Here is a 12330-nt window from a genome sequence, read left to right on the forward strand (position 1 = left end):
TCCCAACCACTGACGTCAGTCTCACCGGTCGATAATTACCTGGATTATCTTTGCTACCCTTCTTGAACAAGGCGACAACATTAGCAAGTCTCCAGTCCTCCGGGACCTCACCCGTGTCTAAGGATGCTGCAAAGATATCTGTTAAGGCCCCGGCTACTTCCTGTCTCGCTTCCCTCAATAACCTGGGATAGATCCCCACCTTAATGCCTTTTAGGAGACCCAACACTTCCTCCTTCCTTGTGTCAACTTGACCTAGAGTAAGCAAATGTCTATCCCTCACATCACCATCTGTCATGTCCCTCCCCTTCATCAATACCGATGCAAAGCATTCGTTAAGAATGTCACCCATTTTCTCTGACTCAGTGCATAACTTTCCTTCTTTGTCCTTAAGTGGGCCAATCCTTTCTCTAGTTACCCTCTTGCTCTTTATATATGAATAAAAGGCTTTGGGATTTTCCTTAACCATGCTTGCCAGCAATATCTCATGTCTTCTCTTCGCCCTCTTAATCCCTTGTTTCAGATGCGCTCGAAATTCCCCGTGTTCTTCCAAAGCTTAATCTCTCTCAAGTCGCCTCTAATCTATGCTTCCTTTTTCCTCTTGGCTAGTCTCACAATTTCACCTGTTGTCCATGGTTCCCGAATCTTGCCTTTTCTGTTCCTCATTTTCACAGGAACATGTCTCTCCTGCATACTAATCAACCGCTCTTTAAAAGCCTCCCACATATCAAATGTGGATTTACCTTCAAACATTTTCTCCCGATCTAAATTCCACAGATGCTACTGAACCTTGGTATAGTTGGCCTTCCCCCAGTTTAGAACTCTTCCTTTAGGACCACTCCCATCCTTGTCCATGAGTATTGTAAAACTTAGGGAATTGTGGTCGCTATTTCCAAAGTCGCCCCCTGCTGTAATTTCAACCACCAGGCAGGTTCATTCCCCAACACCAGGTCCAGTATGGCCCCTTGCCGAGTTGGACTACGCACACACTGCTCTAGAAAACCCTCCTGGACACACCTTACAAATTCTGCTCCATCTTGCCCCCTAGTTCTGAGTGAATCCCAGTCAATGTTGGGATAATTAAAATCTCCCATCACCACCACCCTGTTTCTCCAACACCTTTCCATTATCTGTTTACATATTTGTACCTTTATCTCACGCTCGCTGTAGGGAGGCCTGTAGTACAGCCCCAACATTGTTACTGCATCCTTCCTATTTCTGAGTTCTACCCATATTGCCTCAATGCTTGAGCCCTCCATGGGGCCCTCCTTCAGTACAGCTGTGATATGGTCTTCGACCAGTATTGCAACTAACATTAAATAGTAGACAGTAGATCACTTGAAAAGGAGGCTGAAGAATCAGTATGAGGAATGAAGAAATGGAAGAGGAACTGAACAGGTACTTTGTATCAGTCTTCATGGTGGAAAACACCAATCGCATACTAGAACTTTGAGAGTTAGGGGCAGTGGTGAATATAATAGCCGTAACTAAGGAAAAGGTGCTGGGGAAGCAGAAAAGTCTGAAGGTGGACCAATCACCCCTGGACCAGATGGACTGTACTGTAGACTTCTGAAGGAGATAGCTGAAGAAATTGTTGAGGCATTAGTGGTGATCTTTCAGGAATCAGTGGTGATAGGGAGGATCTTGGGGGTTTGGAAAATGGCTAAGGCAACACCCCTGCTTAAGAATTGAGAGAGACAGAAGAAGGGAAATTATAGGTCAGTTAGCCTGACGTCAATCATTGGTAAGATTTTAGAGTCCGTTCTTAAGGTTGAGATTGCAGAGACCTTGGAAGTAAATGACAAAATCGGGCTGATTCAGCATAGCTTCATCGAGGGGAAGTTATACCTGACAAATCTGTTAGAATTCTTTGAGTAGAAAGTGGGCAAGTTAGACAAAAGGGAGCCAGTGAATGGGATTTGTTTGGATTTCCAGAATGCTGTTGAGAAGGTATCAAATAAGATGAGAGCCCATAGTGTTTGGGCAAGTTACTGCCATGGATAGAGCATTGGCTGACTGGCAGAAGGCAGAGAGTGTAGATAAAGGGGTCTTTTACAGGATGGCAGCTGGTGACGAGTAGAGTCCCACAGGGATCAATGTTGGTACCACAACAGTTCATGTAATACATTGATGATATGGATGAAGCAACTGAGACATTTTTGCTGAGTTTACAGTTGGCACAGTGACAGATGGAGGGAGAGATAGCAGTGAGGAAGTTGCAGAAGGACTTGCATAGACTCTGAGAGTGGGCAAAGAAGTGGCAGACAGAACACTGTGTGGGACACTGTGAGGTTATGTGCTTTGGTAGGAAAAATGGAGGCATAGATTATTTTCTAAATGAGTAAGGGCATTTGAAGTCTGAAGCACAACTGTCCCTCGTTGCCTTTGAGAAGGTAGTAGTGAGTTTCCTTCTTGAACTGCTACAAGTACATTTGCTCGAGATAGATACAATGCCACTAGGGAGGGAATTTTGGATTTTGACCCAGCGTGTTATCAGCTGAGCCTGAACATTGTCCAGGTCAATCTGCACAAAACAACCCTTTTTTTACCCCTGGAATTAACATTATGAACGTTCTGAAAACCGCTGTTGTAAGCATATCTTAATAGGCTTAATAGACCAAAACTGTAAGCTTGTTCAAAGTCCTCTTCAGGTTAACATGCAGGTTCAGTTGACAATTAGGAATGTAAATGCAATGTTAGCATTCATTTCAAGAGGGCTAGAATACAAGTGCAGGAATGTACTGCTGAGGCTGTATATGGCTCTGGTCAGACCCTATTTGGAACATTGTGACCAATGTTTGGCTCCATATCGAAACAAGGAGTCTGCCACTTCTTTGCCCACTCACCTAGCCTGTCCAAGTCCTTCTGCAGCTTCCCCACTTCCTCACTACTATTTGTCCCTCCATCTGCTGACATTGGAGGGAGTCCAGAGGAAGTTGGCAAGAATCATTCTGAGTATGACGAGCTTGTCTTACGAGGAGTGGTTCAGGACTCTGGGTCTGTACTCGATGGAGTTTAGAAGGATGAGGGGAGAATGTGGAGAGGCCTGGAGAGACGTGGATGTGGGGAAGATGTTTCCATGAGTAGGAGAGACTTAAATCTTCGGGCACACCCTCAGAGTCGAATGGATAACCCTTTAGAACTGAGATGAGGAATTTCTTCAGCCGGTGGATGGTGAATCTGTGGAATTCGTTGTTGCGGAAGGCTGTGGAGGCCAAGTCATTGAGTCTGTTGAAGATATGAGTTGGATAGGCTCTTGGTTAGTAAGGGGATCAAGAGTTAGGGGGAGAAAGCGGGAGATTGGATGGTGGAGCAGAGAGTCAGTTGTAACTGCTAAAATATTGAGGCTGAGATTTCAGCAAAGGTAATGTTGAGGGGGGACGGTTAGATGCTCACTTGTCGGAGATGGTCATTATCTGTCACTTATATGGAAGTTTTTTTTGAAAACTCTGTTGTGGATGTGGGCATCACTGGCTCGGCCAGCATTTATTATCTGTCCCTAGTTGCCCTTAGGAAGGTAGTGGTGAGCTGCCGCCTTGAACTGCTACAAGTACATTTGCTTTCGGTAGATACAATACGATTAGGGAGGGGATTTCTGAGAACGCTGTTGTAAGCATATCCTAGCTTAATAGACCAAAACTGTACGCTGTGCTCCTTGAGTGGTGTCACCAGTCTTGTGTGGAAAGATTTTCACTCCTCCCCTCCTTGAAATAAAGATTTGCACCTCACGTGCCTTCTAAAATACATGCTGTGCATAGAAGCTAAATTTTTGTGCTTCATGTACATGCCTCTTGCTGCGTTCTGCTGGGATCTTTTAAGAATCTAGAAAAGATTACAGCCGATACATCCATTTGGGCAGCACGGTGACTCAGTGGTTAGCTCTGCAGCCTCACAGCGCCAGGGGCCCGGGTTCGACTCCAGCCTCAGGTAACTGTCTGTGCGGAGTTTGCACATTCTCCCTGTGTCTGCATGGGTTTCCTCCATGTGCTCCAATTTCCTCCCACAGTCCAAAGATGTGCAGGCTAGGTGGATCGACCATGCTAAATCGCCGGTAGTGTTCAGGGGTGTGTGTGGGTTATAGGGGTGGGATGGGATGCTGCAAGGGGCGATGTGGACTTGTTGGTCCGACGGACCTGTTTCCACACTGTAGGGAACCGAATCTAATCTAATGTCTGCAGTCAACTCTTATAATCCTCCATGTTATCATCTAATTTAGTCTGAAGGGATGCCTGACAACTAATGAAGTGAGGGAACAGGTTTTATGTCTGTATTAATTGAGGATGAATTGATTGTGAGTTGGCTGTATAAATATGGGAGCTAGTAATTAGGGGTTGACGTTTATGGAGTATTTTTAAAAGAAATAAAGCTCTGATGGTACGATGTTGGGTTGAACTCTTTGCATACCTGGAATCCAATTCTTCAGGTCCAGGGAACCTATTAACTTAGTCTTCTCAGTTTTCCTCAATGTTTTCTTGAGGATTTCCTTCTCCCTTTCGCTCCCTACTTTTCGCCCATTGATTTTTTTTTGTATGTTTTCTACTGTGAAATCAGATAGAAAATATTGGTTCAAAGCTTGTGCCATGACCTTCATTTCCCATCATCAATTCCCCAGTCTCAACCTCTCATGAGCCATAATTCACTGTATTTACTCTTTTCCTTTTGATACACTTGTGGAAGCCTTTACTGGATTTATATTAATGTCTCCCTCATTATTACTTTGGTCATCTTTTGTTCACATCTGAAATAGTTTCAGTTCCACAATTTTCCAATCTTTCTTTCAATTTATACTATCTTTAACTTTGTTAGATAGCAACAGATGGCACCATGGTGCATTCTAGCTGTACATCCTTTCATTCTAAATTGACAATATTTTTGTTCAGAGTTATGAAATATCCCCTGAAACATCTGCCATTGCTTCTCTATGGTCTTACCTTTTAAACTATTTTCCCAGTTCAACTCTGCCTTTATACTCCTGAGTTATCTTCAATGAAAGTTAAAGATATTAAACAGTTTCAGACCAAATTCTCATCCTCGTCCTTGATGTAAAATTCTACCACATCCTGATCATTCTTATCCAGAGAATCCTGTACTATGTTATGGTTGATGAGTTGTATCTCAAAACATACTACCAGGTCTAAAATATCTTAATCCCTGCTTGGTTCCAGTGGTACAGTTTTAAGACTCCGAATGCACTCTATGAATATATCCTGAGGGGTAGATAACTGCTCTTGACATCAAGGTGCCATTCAACCAAATATGACATCAAGGAGCCGTCGCAAAGCTGCAGTCAGTAAGAATCAGGTGAAAAACCCTCTGCTGGCTGGAACCTTACCATAAAGCAAGTGGTTGTGGTTATTGGAAGTCAGTTGCCCCAACTCCAAAGCATCACTGCGGGGGTTACGTAAATTTGTGCCCTGAGCTCAACCATCTTCAACTGTTTCATCAAATGCCAAATGCCATCCCTCCGTCAGAATGCCATACGTGGGGATGTTCTCAGTTGATTGTGCCATGTTCAGCACCACTCATAGCTCCTCAGATGCTGAAGTAGTCCATGTCCACGGAACATAAGTGATGAGAAGCAAGTGGTAGTTGTGCTGTGCAACTTACGGGCAATGAACGTCACCATTAAGGAGAATCTAACCATTACCCCATGACTTACACTCCTTTACTGCCAATATGCTGAGGCTTATCAGGTTTCCAGAAACTGAATTGGACCAAACTTATAATTATTGTGACGACAAGAGCAGGTCAGAGGTTAAGAATTCTGCAGTGAATAATGAGCCCCCTACCTACACAAAGCCTGTCCACCATCTATAAAGCCCAAGTCAGGAATGTAATATCCACTGGTCAGGACTGGTGCAACTCCATCAACACTCAGGAAGCTTGAACCATATGGACAAAGCAGCCTGTTGGATTGGTACCCCACCCACCACCTTCAACATCTGTTCTATCATCAGTAATGTATAATTAGTGCCCCATGCAAGTTTCCCTCCAAGCCACACACACTATCCTGACTCGGAACTATATCGCTGTTCATTAATAGTCATTGAGTTAAGATTCTGGAGCTTCTTTCTGAACAGCACTACTCTAGGGACTGCAGTTATTCAAGAAGGCAGCTCACCACCACCTTCTCCAGGATAATTGGGCTTAGCCAGCAACATCCACATCCCGTGAATAAAAAAGAATCTTCCAGGCTATCTGTGCCAATTGGATTCACAGTTTATGGTAACATCTTTCTTACAAGATCCCATTACTTCTTGGTCTATCGACTGTATGCTATCCTGGACTGTATCTTCTGTCAGGGGATCTATGAATCTGAAACTGTCACAGCTGTGACTTCTTTCCTTTGCTGTTCCTTATCTCTACCCAAACTGATTGCCTATTTTGCCTGGGAGCCAGTTGGCTGGTTTGTAATTCAGAGTGATACCAACAGCCTGGGATCCGACACTGTCTGAAGTTACAATGACGGAATCTTCTTCTCAACCTCTCTCCTCATCTGAGGTGCGGTAACCTTCAATTTAAACCACCTCCAGTTATCTCTCTCGACTGTGAGAGCAGACCTGTGGTCCCATCTGGGACTATAGTGACTTTGAATCTCCAAACCAAGATAATTTCTCACCAATGTATTGATCTCATCTTTGACACAAGACAAAAAAAAAACAAATTAAACCCAATGAGATGAATTTTGGATCACTGGATTACATGGCATAATTGGACAACGAAATGCACTATTGTTAAAATAATTAGGAATTCAACCAGAAAGGCCACGAATGTGAATCCTGGATCTGTGTATCATTTGAAATTATTTAATTGGATAGTTTCAGTATTTGGCCACAAGATGGAGAAATCTGCTGAGGTGATGTACCCAGAAGATAGAAAGATGATAGAAATGTTTGGAGAGATATGGGCCAAGCACAGGCAGGTGGAACTAGTTCAGTTTGGGATTGTGATCAGCATAGGCTGGTTGGACCAAAGGATCTGTTTTCATGCTGTATGACTCTATGAAACTCAAGCTTAATTGTCCGAAACTCACATTCAGACATATCTAACCTTGATCATAATCTTACAGAAAGATAGCCGACTTTATCCCTCAGAGTTGCAGACTCTTCAATTTTACATCCTCAAAGACATTTGGCAGGAATAGCATGGATTATAGAGTGAGTTGAGTAGATTGGTTCATTATTAATTCTTAACTAAATTTGATTTATTTTACATTTTTAGACAACATCAGGTGAAGATGTGCGTGATTTCACCAAGGAGCTGAAAAATAACTTCAGATCAAAGAAATACTTTGCCAAACATCCTCGCTTGGGTTATTTACCACTACAAACAGTCCTAGAAGGTGAGAACCTTGAGATGTAAGTTTATTGATGTGAGATTTACTCATGTATCAATGCCCATTTGGGGGTTGACAAATATTGCAGCATTATTCGCTCTGCAGCTGAGCAGGAGAGTGAGGTTGTCCATTTGCGCCGATATCAGAAGTACACAAGACAAGAACAAGAGGGGCTTAACTGATATCATCGGTCCTCTCGCCTTCAAAACAGTGTAGTTACTCAGAGTGCATCTGCTGTGGACTTGTTGATACTGTCACTAACGTGCAACCTTCCTTGATATCTTTCTCTGTCCTCCAGTTCTGTCTTTTAAAAACTACAATCAATTACCCTCTCCTCAAAAGGAAAGAACCTTTGGCTGAACAGAGAACAAAGAACAGTACAGGCCCTTCGGCCCACGATGTTGTGCCGACCTATTATCCCACTCAGATCAAACTACCCTGCATACCCTTCATTTTACTATCCTTCATGTGCCGATCCAAGAGTCGTTTAAAAGTCTTGAAATGTATCTGACTGCACTACCACTGCTTGCAGCGCATTCCACACACCTGCCACTCTCTGTGTAAAGAACCTACCTCTGACATCTCCCCTATTCCTTCCTCCAGTCACCTTAAAATTTCTCCCCCTCGTAATAGTCATTTCTGCCCTGGGAAACAAAATCTGACTATCCACTCCAGCTATGCCTCTCATCATCTTGCATACCTCTATCAAGTCACCTCTCATTCTTCTTTGCTCCAATGGAAAAAGTCCTCGCCCCCTCAATGTTTCATCATAAGACCTGCCGTCCATTCCATGCAGCATCCTGCTAAATCTCCTCTACACCCTCTCTGAAGCTTCCACATCCTTCCTATAATGAAGCAACCAGAATTGAACTCAATGTTCCAAGCGCTGCTCCATCCCCACAAACTAATGCTCGATTCCAAATCCCTTTTCTCTTGATACTTTAAATTCAATGCTGTCTTTCGTGTAATTTCATATTTGAATTCACTGGTCCTGAGCCGCTCGCGGCGATGTGCCCCCGCGGTCTTGCTACAGTGCTTTGAGATGGAAACAAACATGACTGAAGGTCCACCAGTTGATGTAGTACGTTTAGATTTCAAAAAAGCATTTGATAAATTACAACTCATAAGGTGACTCAAAAGAAAGCAGCCCATGAGTTCAAGGGTAGTATATTAGGATGGACAGAGGACTGCATCGCAAACAGAAGTAGAGAAGGGGCAGCAGGATGGTAACTTATAACTGGTGTCCGGCCACAGGGTCCCTGCTGCGGAGGCCGTACACCTAATGTTCCCTGGGTTGATTTTGGAAATGGAGGAGGGGATTGCCATGCTTAGGAATGTTGGGCGGATGGGATTTATAAGATTGAAAGAAATCTTATTTTTTCAGCATTTAAGATTCTTAAGAGGCTTGATAGTGTATATCCGTAGAGAATGCTCCCATTTGTGAAATATTTTATGACCAGAGGCCACATTTTCATATTGGTTGCCTGTTAATTCAGGGGAAGAATTACTTCTTTCAGGTGGTAGCAATCTATTCAACACTTTAGCAGAGAAGGTTTTCGAGGTAATGCCATCAATTATATGCTAGGCTGAGATGGCCAGTTTAATTTTCAAATCAAGAAACAACAATAATGAGAAAAGGGTAGTCTTCACAGTGGAAGCTACTTCAAGGATCCCCTTATCCCTGTATTCTTTAGTAATGAATTAAATACATCACTACCACACCATCACTACCATTACAGAAGTAGTAGTAGACAATCTAATGGAGTGAAAGCAGATTAGACTCTTTGCCCTGATGGTTTACTTTCTATGATTCCAAACAAAGGAGCTTCAGAGTTGGTGTATGCATTGATTGTAATTTCTGAAAAAGGTTTCGATTCTCAAGAAGCATCTGAGGGCTGGAAAACTGCCGATGTGACATCCCTATTTAAAAAGGAGAGAGGCAAATTGTTGGAAATATGTGGCAATCAACTGTGAAGAAAATAATAGCAGGACATTTGGAAAATCAGAATCTAATCAAACAGAATCACCATAGCCTGACGAAAGAGAAATTATGTCTGGCTAATTTGTTTGGGTTTTTCGAGGAAGTCCCAACCAGAATTAGTAGAGGAAAACCAGTAAATGTGTTGTATTTGGACTTTGAGCAAGCATTTGAGAATGTACTCAAAAGTAATAAGCTAAGAGCTGAGGTTTTGAAGGTAGTATATTGCTATGGATCAGTATGCTTTGCATGGCCAGGAAGGAGAGATCACATCTACAGTGAAATGCACCAAGTGAATAGATATTTTGGGGAATTTGGTGGCCATGTGGTAAGTCAGTGCAGAGGGTAAGAGGTGCTATTTGCTTGCTTTTTTTGCCTGATAGTTGGTAAGCTTTTTTTTTGAGACAGGGCAAATTGAAGCCAGAAGCGGGGACCCAGAAGGTGAACCCGGTTCATTGGTTGGTGATAGCTACTGGTTTAAGAATCTATTATCGGTAACTTTCAGATTGAAAGTAAATCGGAGAAATATATACAGGCTACAAACTAATGTTTTGAAATCAAATTAAGATATAAGTAATTGAAATGGAGATGCCGGGCCAATGATGATTTAAACCTACATGACGGGGGAGTGGTCAGACACCATACTCCAGCTCAGGGTTGATGAACTGGAATCTCAGTTTCGACCAATCAACAAATCATGCGGGGGAGAGTTACCAGGGAATGCTCTGTTCCCGGAGGCAGTCACACACCTTAGATTAACTACCTGAAGCTCGGTCAGTGGCCAGGGACGTGAGACTGTGACTAAGAACAGGGCAGGTGGAAGGATCCAGGATGTCGTGCAGAAGGAACCTTGGCCTTTGATCTTATCGAACAGGTTTGAGATTCTTTCTTCCTGTGTGGATGAGAGGTCAGGGTATATGGAAGATGAGTAAACTGACTATAGCACGGTGGTACAGGGGGACATTCAAGAGGGGATAAAAAGTGAAATGTAGTTATAATCAGAGGTAGTATAGTTAGGAGAATGAACATTGTTGGTTGTGACTAGGATCGAGAGTCTCGAAAGTAGTGTTGCCTGCCTGGCGCCCAGGTTTAGGATATTCCGTCTTGGCTACCAAGGAATTTGAAGTGGGAGGTGTAGAAATCCAGCTATCGTGGTGGACACAGGTACCATTGATATGGAAGAAAGAGGAAAGAGGTTCTGCTGAGGGATTACGAGCACTGAGGTGCTGAGTGAGAAGGCAGAACCAAAAGGTAATAATCTCGGGATTCTTATCTGAGCAATTTGGCACGGTGTGAACAAAACTGAAGATGTAAATGCATTGTTCAAATGATGGCATGGCAGAAATGTGTTTGAATTCATGGGACATTGGCATTGGTATGGGGAAGGAGGGAGTTGTTCCGGTGGCATAGGCTTGATGAGAATCATATTGGGACAAGTATCCTGGCAAAAGACATAGCTAGGTCTGGGGTAGGGCATCAAAGTGAAAAGTGTGGAGCGGGTGAGTCCAGTTGCATGGAAAATTATGGAAAAAGTTAGAAGCGAGTAAGTGCTCAGCAAAGTTTCCAGAGCAAGTAATAGGACAAAAAGTATGGAAATAGTCAGGAGTCTCATTTCAGGTGCAGCAGATAAGAAGGGTGGCCGTAAATGCCAGACTGAAGGTCTTTTATTTAATTGTAGGGAGTGTATAAAACAAAGTGAATGAGTTTGTGGTGCAGATGGAAATTGACAGATGTATTGTTCTGGGTATCACAGACATGTGGTTGTAAGGGGATAAGTGTTGGGAACTAAATATCCAATGATACATGTCCTATAGAAAGAACAGACAAATGGACAGAGATGCCAGGGTTGGCTTGTGAGTAAGAAATGGGGCAGCGCTGAAGGAACCACAGGTCTTGAGCTTGTTTATTAATGACTTGGAGGAAGAGGTGAATGTGCTGTGGCTAAATTTTTAGATGACTCAAAAATATTTGGAAAGACAAGGCATGGAACAGAAACAGAGATTTACCAGGATGTTACTTGGATTGGAATGTATTAGCTTTCAGGAGGGCTTGGTGGAAATGTTGTATAATAATAAATGTCATGAGATCAACCATGATCTCACCGAATGGTGGAGGAAATTCAATGGGCCAAATGACTTGTTGAGTGAGTCTTGTTGTTTGACAATGAATTCGTAAAGGTGTTTGTTTTTGTCTCTTGGATGAGATGTAAAAATGAAATGTGTACGCTTCCTTTTCATCTGGCAATAAATAATCGTTCTGAACGATTTCCATTGACTAGTGGCAATCTGACAAGCATCACGATGTAAAGAGATTCTTAGCTTCTTTTTAATTGTAAAGTTATTCTCTGGAATTAATTAAGCATACATTATTTGCATCTCAGGAATTATATTCATCACTGCATCTCAAAAAGTACTCTGTTGTATGATAACAGCATTTTAAAGAACACTCTTCAATGGTTGTGATTTTCAGTTGCCATAACACACATTAAATTACATTGTTGGCCAATCTGTCCATGATTATTTCATTGTCTTACATTTCAAACAGACAAGGAAATATTAGTGATGCAATGAAGAGTTTGATGATAAAATATAATTACTGTTACGGTTTCCTCTTGGAGGAAATATTCTCATCAAATTGACTGGTCAAGGAAATGGGACACTGACTGTGAGTACTTTGAGTGTTTAAGTGATTCCTAAAATGAAAATTATGACCTTGATTTCTCTTGCATGCAGATATGAAGAGACTATTTTAAAAATCCTCTCGGTTCGTGGTTCAGGCATAAAGGTGTCACATGTATATTTATGTATATACATGTACATGTGTAATCTGAAAAGAAAATGACGATAAATCACTTGTTACAAGGTGAGAATGAGTTATCCAGATAGTAAGAACTGCCAAAGTTGGTGTCTGAGATCACACATTGTGGAGCTGGGGGAAAGCAGGCAGCATCAGAGGCTCAAGAAAGTTGATGTTTTGGGTCAGGACCCTTCCTCCAAAATGGAGGGTGGACGGGAGCTCA

General features: G+C 42.5%; 1 protein-coding gene across 3 annotated transcripts in view; it reads left to right on the plus strand.

The window, feature by feature from the left end:
• The window catches only part of LOC132207718 (dystrophin-related protein 2-like), a 93895-nt gene extending 81728 nt beyond the window's left edge, over window positions 1-12167 (plus strand). For 2 of the 3 annotated variants that reach the window (XR_009443738.1, XR_009443742.1), the window contains 2 exons: window positions 7219-7339; window positions 11856-12167. The gene's annotated coding sequence lies outside the window, so the exon portion shown is untranslated. The remainder of the gene's footprint in view (window positions 1-7218; window positions 7340-11855) is intronic. The other variant, XR_009443739.1, reaches the window with a different exon arrangement.
• Window positions 12168-12330: the final 163 nt, after the last annotated feature.

Source organism: Stegostoma tigrinum, unplaced genomic scaffold (genome assembly GCF_030684315.1).
Source record: "Stegostoma tigrinum isolate sSteTig4 unplaced genomic scaffold, sSteTig4.hap1 scaffold_133, whole genome shotgun sequence".
Lineage (NCBI taxonomy): Eukaryota > Metazoa > Chordata > Chondrichthyes > Orectolobiformes > Stegostomatidae > Stegostoma > Stegostoma tigrinum.